At 44.7% G+C, this 11262-nt stretch overlaps 1 long non-coding RNA gene across 1 annotated transcript; it reads right to left on the bottom strand.

Moving 5' to 3' along the window:
- Window positions 1–1744: 1744 nt before the first annotated feature.
- Window positions 1745–4524, bottom strand: LOC119284928. Its single transcript, XR_005139275.1, has 4 exons — window positions 3423–4524; window positions 2981–3111; window positions 2627–2749; window positions 1745–2191 (listed from the first exon to the last, which is right to left on the bottom strand). It is a non-coding gene; the product is annotated as an uncharacterized LOC119284928 (long non-coding RNA).
- Window positions 4525–11262: the final 6738 nt, after the last annotated feature.

The raw sequence follows: 11262 nt of genomic DNA, 5'->3' as shown, positions 1-11262 counted from the left end.
TCAACTACAAGTAATATCTCAAGTGCAGGTGTGTCCTCAACGACCATACCATGGTACACATCTTGTAATGTCTTCCTGCCACACCAACAACACAGATAAATAGTCTGAAGAGTCATGGAGGTGATATGGAAGGTACTCAACCCATTGATCACCTGAAGACGAAGGTACTCGAGTGCAGTACAGCCACGGAGCAGGCGCTCCATGTTAACGTTTGAGAGGTAGACGACGATGAGCTGTAGGTGCTTCAGTTGTAGTAGAATAAGAGTGGGCGCTTCATTAAGGCGGGGGGATGGCAGTTCCTGAACTTGGCGACGTGCAGCGTGGGCGCGAGGTGGAGTGCGGACGTTGGCGGTGAGCACATATGCCCATCATCAAAGTGAGCTCCTCAATCTGATCTAGGGCGGGGGATCAGAACCAGTTGTCAAGCTTGGCTCGGTCCTTGCCGTTGGAATGGAACTTGCCCATTTTAAGGCCTCTGGTTGGTCCATGGTGACTGTCGATGATCTTGGATAATGCATCTAAGCTTTTGTGATAGCCATGGCAGAGCTCGTGGGTGTCGATGAGGTCGAGAGGGCTAGAGTTCCATAGGGGGCGCCACCGTCGAGAAAGGACGGTTGTCCGCGTCCCATATTTGATTGGGAGGAGGGAGATGATGACTGTCAACATATCATTGGGGAGGCTGCTGATGAAGTCGATGCCTACTGGAGTCGCTTGTGGTTCTAGCTCGCCCCACCTCTGCTTATTGGCAGCTCAGTTCTCCACCTCTAGAGTCTCCTTGTCAGCGGCACTTTTTGATAGAAATGGGAGTACAGGGAATATTTAGTTAAAACAGGGCAACAGAAAAGTGTATTGGTAACTAGAAGTTATTAGGTAGGAATATAGTAAGAAAAGGGAATAACAATTGGTTGCTTAAATACTACGCAATTCATTCGATATTGCTGGGTAAGTCAACATGCAGATAGTTGAAAAGAAAACTTACTTAGAACAAAGTCTGGACGGATGATATAGTTGAGGAAGTTACCATATATCTCATGACCAGGCCCTTTTATGTGCAGTGCAATTCTAGTGCCAGCTTTTAGTTCATAAAACTTATAAATTTCTTTCCAAAAGCGCATGCGAAAATAGGAGTCACTGATACGTCTCCAACGTATCTATAATTTTTGATTGTTCCATACTATTATATTATCTGTTTTAGATGTTAATGTGCTTTATTTTACACTTTTATATTATTTTTGGGACTAACCTATTAACTGGAGGCCGAGCCCAAATTGCTGTTTTTTTGCCTATTTCAGTGTTTCGTAGAAAATGAATATCAAACGGAGTCCAAACGGAATGAAACCTTCGGGAACGTGATTTCTGGAACAAACGTGATCCAGAGGACCTGGGGTGGACGTCATGAAATCAACGAGGTGGCCATGAGGCAGGGGGCGCGCCTACCCTCCTGGGCACGCCCTCCCTCCTCGTGGGCCCACTACTAGGAAAAACGCTACCAGTAGCGTAGGTATTTTGTATAGCAGTAGCGCGGGAAACCGCGCTACTGCTATGGCGCTATAGCTAAATTTTAGCAGTAGCGTGTTTTTTACCCCGCGCTACTGCTAAAAAGTTAGGAGTAGCGCGTGCAACCCACGCTACTACTATTCCTAAGTACTAGTAGAATGTCATTTTTCCCCCATGCTACTGCTAAGTAATTAGAAATAAAAAAAATAGATGAAATATTCATGGATACAAATCAGGACACATCCAGGGAAAAATAAATGAAGGTCACATAACCATTTTAACACTTACATTCTTACTTAGCACTTGCAGCGTTCATGGATACAACATTGAACATCTCAATTCAAAGAGATCACGAGATCCCATTTATACTTCAGACGCACACAAACATCACCGAAAGGTAGGTATCTTCCCTAGCGTTCCACCACCAACCTAAGTATACCACTTCTCTAGATGTTATCTACCAAGGCATCGAGGTCCTTCACCTGGGCAACCTCCAGACAGTGGGGTCGAGGTCCTCCACCTCGACGACTCCGGACGGTGGCGTCAAGGTCCTCCACCTCGGCGACCTCCGGCGCTGCAATCACCTGGACAATCATCTCTATGACGCGGTCACCGGGCTTCACGGTGAAGTCCGTCTCTGAGTGGTTGAAGAGCACGATGCCCACCTGGTCGCGGTAGTCCACGTCGATCACCCCTGCACCCACGTCGGGAAAGTGAAAACTTGTTAGTTCAGGTACTTGTGTAGAGGTATTTTATTCATTCATCAGTCTCTTTAAGTCTATTATGAATCTTCGAAACGGAAAGACACCTACTAAATGCATACCCTAGCTATACGTGTTCATGCTATCTTGTTGTTTTGGTGTATACAAGAAATTAATACTTGTGTATTTGAGCTATATATGCTTGAAATATTTGACAGTTAACATTCTGTTCTACATTTATTGTTACATGGACAGGGAAACAGACAACCAAGGAATTTAGAAAATCAATTCCCACTGATTTTCAAAATAGGGAATAGGCGAAGTCTATTTTGAATTTTGATATTCCATGCCAACTTCAAGTATATATATGCTACCATGTAATGTTTGAACACGGATCAAAATGAGATTTCAGGCTTTGTCAACCTTACCATGATCAGTAATAAATTCTCTAGGCTGCTCAACCTTTCCTTGTAGGCAGCATTTCTTCCACCTAGTATCTCGTTGTTAAGTTTGATAAGAAACCTGCATACTTTCATATAGTCATCCATATCCTGAAGAAAAAAAGAGTATACATTTTTAGTGACTCACAATATATCATCGAATACTGCTTTGGTTTACTCTAAGAATAATTGCTACAAGACTCTCTACATACATACATACATACATACAGGAAAAGCAATTTTCACCAAGAATCAGCTAGCAGTCTAATATAATTCCCTTTCCAATTACTCAAGGAGGAACTGATGAAAAGACAAGTTAATTAGCTGGTACAAAAATTAAACCTTTTGAGATGGACGGAAGCCCTCTTCATTCAGATCTGAAGATGGACGGATGCACCCAGTAGCTTTGTCGCGGACGGCGACGGAGGAGAAGATCTCTGCACAAATCTTACCACTCCATTGCTATCTTCTACCTGTAAATGAAAACAGACCTTACTTATCATAGAAGCAAATGTGATTTTTTTCCAGAATAGATGTATTCAACAGAGACACTTCAATCATAGAGCTCAATATCTACTAGCTTAAATTCAAATGCTTTACTCAAGATTGAGATATCATACTGGACTCTGGCTGCACACTAACTACTTTGCGAGGTTTCCATCTAAGAAAGTAAGAAACTATCTAGAGAGATAGTAAACGACTAGTCAGAATACGTAAACAACAAACTTTATACTAGAAGAGCTGCCGACAGTAACAGAGCCATTCTTCTTAAGTTAGTAGGAACCTTGTTGTTGCAGCGCATTTGGGGGCATTGGACATGGTATCCATGCCACCGGCAATGACGGCGTTGTTGATCCCCGGCTGAATCGACCACAAGCATGACAACTATAAGGAGCAGGCCAACAAGCAACAACATAAGTATAAGGTTTGGTAGTCAACCATGTGGCTACTTCGTTGAAGGTAGAGAGCTACTACCTCTCTTGCACATGGAAGGACTAAGAAAAATAGCAAACGAACCCCACAACCAACCTGCACGTAGCAGGTATTTCTTTGTGTGAATCTACAAGAACACACACATGCCTAGAAAAGCAACAAGTAAAAACCTAAGAATCAGAATTAGTACAAGAAGCATGGAAGGGTGTTTTCTCCTAATATAATAGACAAGATGAACACAAGCGCACTAAACCAGCAAGAAATTTACTGGGTTTCATGAGCCTTTTCCTCTTCACCCCGTATTATCGGTGATGATCTGTAGAACAACATGAATCGCTCCTACACATCAGCGAGCCTGGAATCAATGCACTATGCAAAAAATAAACTGGGTGGCAGTGCGCTAGATCCCTACCAATGCAGTAATAAAATAACACTGAACAAATCATGAACAGAACTAGTAATCTTTAGATGACACAGCGAAGCGAGCACAACATCAGGGGCTTGCAATCGATCGATCGGTGCTCGCCACCGTCATGCCAAATCAGTTATGACCCCACCCACCAAAGCGGGAACCGCAGTCCACTAGGCCGACTCCCCGCCGACGCCGACAAAGGGAATCGACGGAGATGGACGGGGAGAGAGGCAGGGGAGCGGCGGCGTGCGTGCTTGCGTGCTTATCGCTGCGGCGTGGAGGGCCGGACCGCGACGACGACGGTGACAGATGGCGACGGGGAAGGAAGAGACGACGCTGCGCAGAGGCCGGGAGCCCGGCCTTGGCTGCTGGAGATGCCGAGCAGCAGTTTCCCGTGCGTGCAGGGGCCTCCGGTGGACAGCAGAGGAGAGGAGGTTGAGGAAGGTTGGACGGGAGGCCGCTGGTGCAGGGGGTCTCGATCTAGATCTGGCTCGGGGTGGGTGGTGTGGGAGTACGTGGAGTGGACGGTTGGTGGCATAGTAGCAGCGCTGTGTGTCTCACCTATGCTACAACTATCCATATAGCAGTAGCGCAGGTTTTATACCCCACGCTATTACTATTGTCTGATGAGGGGGCAGGGTGGAAATCATTTAGTAGCAGCGCAGGTTTTTCATGCCCGCGCTACTACTATGTCACACCAGTAGCGTGTTTTTTCTGCCGCGCTACTCCTAATTAGCAGTAGCGCGGGCCAAAAAACCCACGCTACTACTAAATGTCTATCTATAGGGTTTTTCCTAGTAGTGGCCCCTCGTTGCTCCACCGACCTACTTCTTCCTCCTATATATGTTCACATACCCGACAAACATCCAGGAGGAACACGGAACCCTATTTCCACCGCCGCAACCTTCTGTACCCAAGAGATCCCATCTTGGGGCCTTTTCCGAGCTCCGCCAGAGGGGGGCATTGATCACGGAGGGCCTCTACATCAACTCCATGGCCCCTTCGATGATGTGTGAGTAGTTTACCTCGGACCTTCGGGTCCATAGTTATTAGCTAGATGGCTTCTTCTCTCTCTTTGGATCTCAATATTAAGTTCTCCTCGATTCTCTTGGAGATCTATTCGATGTAACTCTTCTTTTTGCGATGTGTTTGCCGAGATCCGATGAATTGTGGGTTTATGATCCAGATTATCTATGAACAATATTTGAATCTTCTCTGAATTCTTTTATGTATGATTGGTTTATCTTTGCAAGTCTCTTTGAATTATCAGTTTGGTTTGGCTTTCTTGCAATGAGAGAAGTGCTTAGCTTTGGGTTCAATCTTGCGTTGCTCGATCCAAGTGACAAAAAGGGAAATGACATGTATTGTATTGTTGCCATCGAGGATAAAAAGATGGGGTTTGTATCATATTGCATGAGTTTATCCTCTAAATCATGTCATCTTGCTTAAGGCGTTACTCTGTTCTTATGAACTTAATACTCTAGATGCACGCTCGATAGCGGTCGATGTGTGGAGTAATAGTAGTAGGTGCACGCAAGACTCGGTCTACTTGTCGTGGACGTGATGCCTATATACATGATCATACCTAAATATTCTCATAATTATTCGCTTTTCTATCAATTTCTCGACAATAATTTGTTCACCCGCCGTAATACTTATGCTATCTTGCGAGAAGCCACTAGTGAAACCTATGGCCCCCGGGTCAATTTTCCATCATACAAGTTTCCAATCTATTCTATTTTGCAATCTTTACTTTCAACCTATATCATAAAAACACCAAAAATACTTACCTTATTATTATCATCTCTATCATATCTCACTCTTGCAAGTGGCCGTGAAGGGATTGACAACCCCTTTATCGCGTTGGTTGCGAGGTTCTTATTTGTTTGTGTAGGTACGAGGTGACTCGCGCATGGTCTCCTACAAGATTGATACCTTGGTTCTAAAAAACTGAGGGAAATACTTATGCTGCTTTACTGCACCACCCTTTCCTCTTCAAGGGAAAACCAATGCAGTGCTCAAGAGGTAGCAGTCACCACGTTCATCAAGTCTTACAGTAGCAATGATTGTAAATCCATGGTTTGTGTTCAGTATGACATCCCTGCAGTCTTGATTTATGTAAAGGGAAAGATTGTTCACTACAGATTCTATTGCATAGCAAGGGAGGCGCTACAGAAAATGGTAGGATTGTTAAAGAAAATATGGTAACATGCAAATATGGGCCCAAATTGAAAGAACTATATAGCAGCTAAAATCGAAGGACAAAAATCTATAAATAAACAGATAGGGTAAACATGACGTCATGGAAGTATGAGAGTAATCGAAAGAACAATACATCATTAATTCGACTAATATAGAAAGAAGAGTGAAAAAATCCCCTTTGATGTATATGGTGCATGTGGCACCTTCTATCCAAATGTAGTAATATTTAGAATATGTTCAGGAAAGTAGGCCATGCCAGCCGAGTTAGGGTGAGATTGAACATACCGCGCACATCCTCAAGTCATACGATACGGTGAGATGGAATGTCTGGCGGAGGCCGCAAGGTTCTGATGTGTCCGCGCACTGTACACTCTATGAAGGGAAGAAAACCCTCAATCAGCTCGAATAAAAATGAATTCACGGTGATTTCGGCCGGGTGATTAAAGGAGGCAAATGAACTAGGATAAGAGATGAGATAATATCTCATTAAATTAGGTACCTTGTTGTCCATGATAAAGAACCCTCAGTACAGTAGATTCCCCAACCAAGAAGAGTTGGGTCAACCGCGAGCAGCGTCGATAAAGTCAATGGCGAAATGCGGTGGGCTTTGCCGGCAGGCGTCGATCTAAGTGGTTACCGCCGCGATAGGCGATGCCATGCATAGACATAGAGGAGCTTGTGCAGGTGTGAATGGGGACCGGAGGGAGTGGCGGGCGGTGAGAGGGTTTTTGTGATGTGGGGATGGTGAGGGTTTTCTTTTTTCTTGTTTTGAATTGGGTGGGGTGGGTTTTCTGTCCCAGAAAGAATTTTGGAGGCGAAGGTTTGCTAGAGTGAACCGTGTGTGATTGACGCAACGGGCAAAATGAAAGTCATTGCACACGGTTCCCATTTTGGGAACCGTGTGTGATTGCCGTACTACCTCCGTCCTGGTTTATTAGTCCCCTTTGTAATTTTTACGAAATTTTGACCAAATGTTTAACTAAGAAATGTGTATGAATGTCACCAAAAATTATATGATTGAACACTATGCTCAAATACCCATCCAACGATATATTTTTTGCTGACCTGAACTAACATTTTGTCAGTTAAACCTTTGGTCAAAATTAAACACAAATTACAAAGGGGACAAATAAACCAAGACGGAGGTAGATTCCATTAACCGAACTGATTGCATCCATATCCCATGGTTAGACATAAGTAAACATAGATTAAACATACTCAGACATAGATAATAAGTGTACACGTACACAAGCATAGTTCAACCATAAGTACATAGTTCAAGCGTCATTAAGCATACTCAAGCATGCATAGTTCGATCCCACATCTCATCTCACAAGCCTGAACGATCCTGAAGCTTCTTCAGGTACTCGGCATACGCGCCGTGTGCCACCCCGCGGGAATACTTTTGCTGGAAGGAGCCAAGGGCCCGTCCTCTTGCATGCGCTAGAACACTTAGATACACGTCATGAAGCTTGTGGTTGCAAAATGGGCATCGGTAGCTGCCGTTCCAGGTCCTAATACGCGTGTTATGCATTCCCGCATAAAGCTCCCTCGGGATTTGCCTCTTGTACCTCCTCTGGCCATCTTGATCCTCGTTGTCCACATCGTCAGACAACACCTACACAAATAGTAAAAAAATTGTCATCAAATCAATGTTTACATCCCATGAAGTAGGATTAGGAATTTATGGCTATTTATTTATATGTATCCAGAGATTATGGTTCGACTTTTAAGCACAATCGTCAATGTACAAACAAATCTTGAAGAAAATAATGGCGCAAACATATGTAGGTCATTCAAAATCAATTGTCAAGTCCTGGCTAGGAATTATTAGCATGAACACTAAACCTAGTTGGATTACTAGCAGAAATCGTTTGCACACACGAAACAACTAATGACTTATCACTTGTACCATTCAAACAATCAATACACTACACGGATCTAACAAAACTTACTCAGATTTCATGGATTGGGAGACCATAACCATAGGATTTCTATTCGAAAAAGGGGGAGGCAGGAGTAACCAGAGAAACCCTATGATCTATTTGACACATAAATGGGTATAGATGACTAACCAGTTGTCCGTCATCATCGGAGTCGTCGCCGGACTGGTCATCGGAGGCGTCGCATGGGTCCTCACCAGAGTTGTTGTGGAACCCCGCCTCCGGCTATGGAAACTCGATGCCGTCGATGACGTTAGGGTGCAGCGATAACTCACAGGCGGTGACGACAACCTCTGTCTCCATCTCCATGTCGTGCTCCGGTGCTTTAGCAGCCCCGGCGCTTCGGCGGCATCCCCATACACTGACGGCTTTGAGGACTGAGAGTGGCATTGAGGATGCAAGCGGAGATAGAGGATTGTGTGTGTGGCGAGGATGGGGGTGCGGCCGCTCGTGCGCACCATTAGTATGGAGTAGTGGGAGTTGTGGGTGAGAGGCGGGCGGCGGTCAAACCGATGGCTCTCTTCCCGATGAGCCTGTGCACGAGAATGCTACCATGCCTAACAAAGTTTCACATAGCTACTCGCACGCCTCCAGATGACACTGCGCAGCGAGCACGCCTTCGTCAATTCACACATGCACGCACGCCTCCCGGTCTGCCTGCATGGCGGACTGCTCGCATGCGTCCCGTCAACTCACTCCTGCTCGCACGGCACACGGGTCGCACGGCGGCATGTATATTGTTTTTCTATTTGGATGATTAATGCTGCTGTTTTATTGCTTAACCGAAGCGTGGCACGTATCAATTGTTGGTCTAACGCTCATGGTCCAAATAAATAATTCGTTTGGGATATTGGTTCCCAATTATTAATAATCTCCCGTTTGTAATTAGATAAAGATTACATCAAAACTAGTCTCAAATTTGACAAAAAAAAGTACAGTGCCACTTTGTATTGGTGTCCATATGACAACACGATAAGTTTCATGAACTTCAAATAACTTTTGGATGTACTGGAATTTAAAAGTCAAGATCCTCAATGTTTAAAATTTGTTGCACGGGGAGTAAACATGCACCTACTGTGACACATGTGTTTTTGCAATCAATTTAGTTGCACTCCACTTGTGCACATAGCTCAAAATTTGATTTTTGCACATCATACCCATAGAAAATCAATCAATTAATGTACTAAAATGTCTTAATGATCTCTAATTTTCTTTCGAAATTAAAACGTCCCTCCTTTGGTAACATATGTTCACCGTGGGATAATAAATTTAACATGCATCATTGTTGCGGTGGGATTCACGGTGTGTGTGTGTGTGGGTGTGTGCGTTTGGGGGTGGTGGGTGGCTCACAGTACCCTACGAGTTGTGAGCCATCGTGTGGGCTGGCCGTTTTGTTAGGCAGGCCGGTGCCACATCAGAGTCATGAATTCGTTATTTAAAACATTACACAACCCTTTCATACACACATGTTTTGGCCACATGCAGTCAATGGTTGTCCTACTAGACACTCGTTACTCGTGTGTGATGCTTTCTGTGGGCCTGTGAGGTCATCGTCCATCACTTTGACGAACAACCGGCAGTGTGGTTAATTTGACCAGGAAGGTAGAATCTTTTTGTTTGTGTTATGGTGGTATATATATAGTACACGTCGAAGAGGTGGGAGGGGACTAGCACATATACTATACGTACGCATCCGTGAACAAGTACACCTCACTCAGTGTCGGGACTTTTCGATTTCCGAGGCACGTGCCACATCAAAATTGTGAAATTGGCTATTCAAACATCACAGACCACCTCTTTGGGCCGCATGCATGCACGCGGTGGTTATCCTAACAAGGACACTCACGTGTGACGCTTCCATCTGTGGGCCCATGATGCCATCATTGATGCATGCATGCATCACTTTAACCTACATCGGGAGAGGTTAATTAATTTCACCATCGAAGAGGATTCTTTTTGGGTTATACATAGTACAGTTGGAGCGTATATTATGCGTCGAAGAGGGGGGAAGGGGACCATGATATGTAGTATGCTTCATGAACCTCGCTCTGTGTGGGTGCATGGTTTACGGTTTTTGAGGCATGTGGCACATCAAAATTTTGCATTTTGGGTATTCAACATATATATGTTTGGCCCACATGCAAAGCGATGATGGTTGTCCTCTCGCACCCACTTAAGTGGTTATCAGCGATATTGATGCTTTCCATCTGTGGGCCGCTTGGTCCATCACTACTTTTTCCTGACAACGAGAGAGGTTAATTTCACTTATGAGGGGATTATTATTTTTGCTCTGGGATGACATGCATGATACAGTTTGAGCACACACGCATGCATGTGTACGCATGAATCCCTCCCATCGAGTTAAAGTGGCTAGTACAGCGACACATCATGAATCGATCTCACTCTGTGTGGGGAGTGTGCGATTTTCGACGCACGAGCCACATTAATGTTGTGAAATGGTATTCAAACATGCATGCACACATCACCTCCATACATATTCATGTAGTGGTTGCCTTCGAACGGTACACTCCCTCACGTGGTTATCGGCAACAAGCCTATATATTCATGGGCCCGCGTGGACATCCATGATCACCTTGACCGACAACAAGATAGGTTACCATGGCAGATTCTTCATTTGGTTCATGTTATCTTAGTATAGGTCATGGCAACATTCAGACCTAATTAAGTTTGAGCGCATATACTATGCACGCATGCATGAATCTCCGTCGTTGGCTTGAAGTGTGGTGTAACATACATATGAATTGTCAACCTAACACTCACTCAGTGTGGGGATTTCTGGTTTAAAATCACGGTGCCACATCAAAGTTGTTCCATTGTGTACTAAAAGACACACCTCTCCATACATATGTTTGGGCCACATGCATGTAGTGGTTGTCTTTGGGGACTAGCTACTTGCGTGATTATTAGCGAGCTAGCCCATCTCCGGGGTCGCATGGACGGCCATCACTTTGACCAACAACAAGAGAGAGGTGGTACAACCAAGGTGGACTATTCTTGGTCCGTTTTACAATCCATCTTGGTGAGATATGCCTCTGTGGCCCGTCGACTGAAAGTGTGTGGGGGGGGGCTGCTACTTTGCACTTTGCTAGGGGAACCTCGGTTGGGGGGCATGC

The sequence above is a fragment of the Triticum dicoccoides genome, chromosome 4A, assembly GCF_002162155.2.
Source record: "Triticum dicoccoides isolate Atlit2015 ecotype Zavitan chromosome 4A, WEW_v2.0, whole genome shotgun sequence".
Classification (NCBI taxonomy): Eukaryota; Viridiplantae; Streptophyta; class Magnoliopsida; order Poales; family Poaceae; genus Triticum; species Triticum dicoccoides.
Note: the sequence above shows the minus strand (reverse complement) of the source record. Positions and strands in the feature narration are given on the sequence as shown.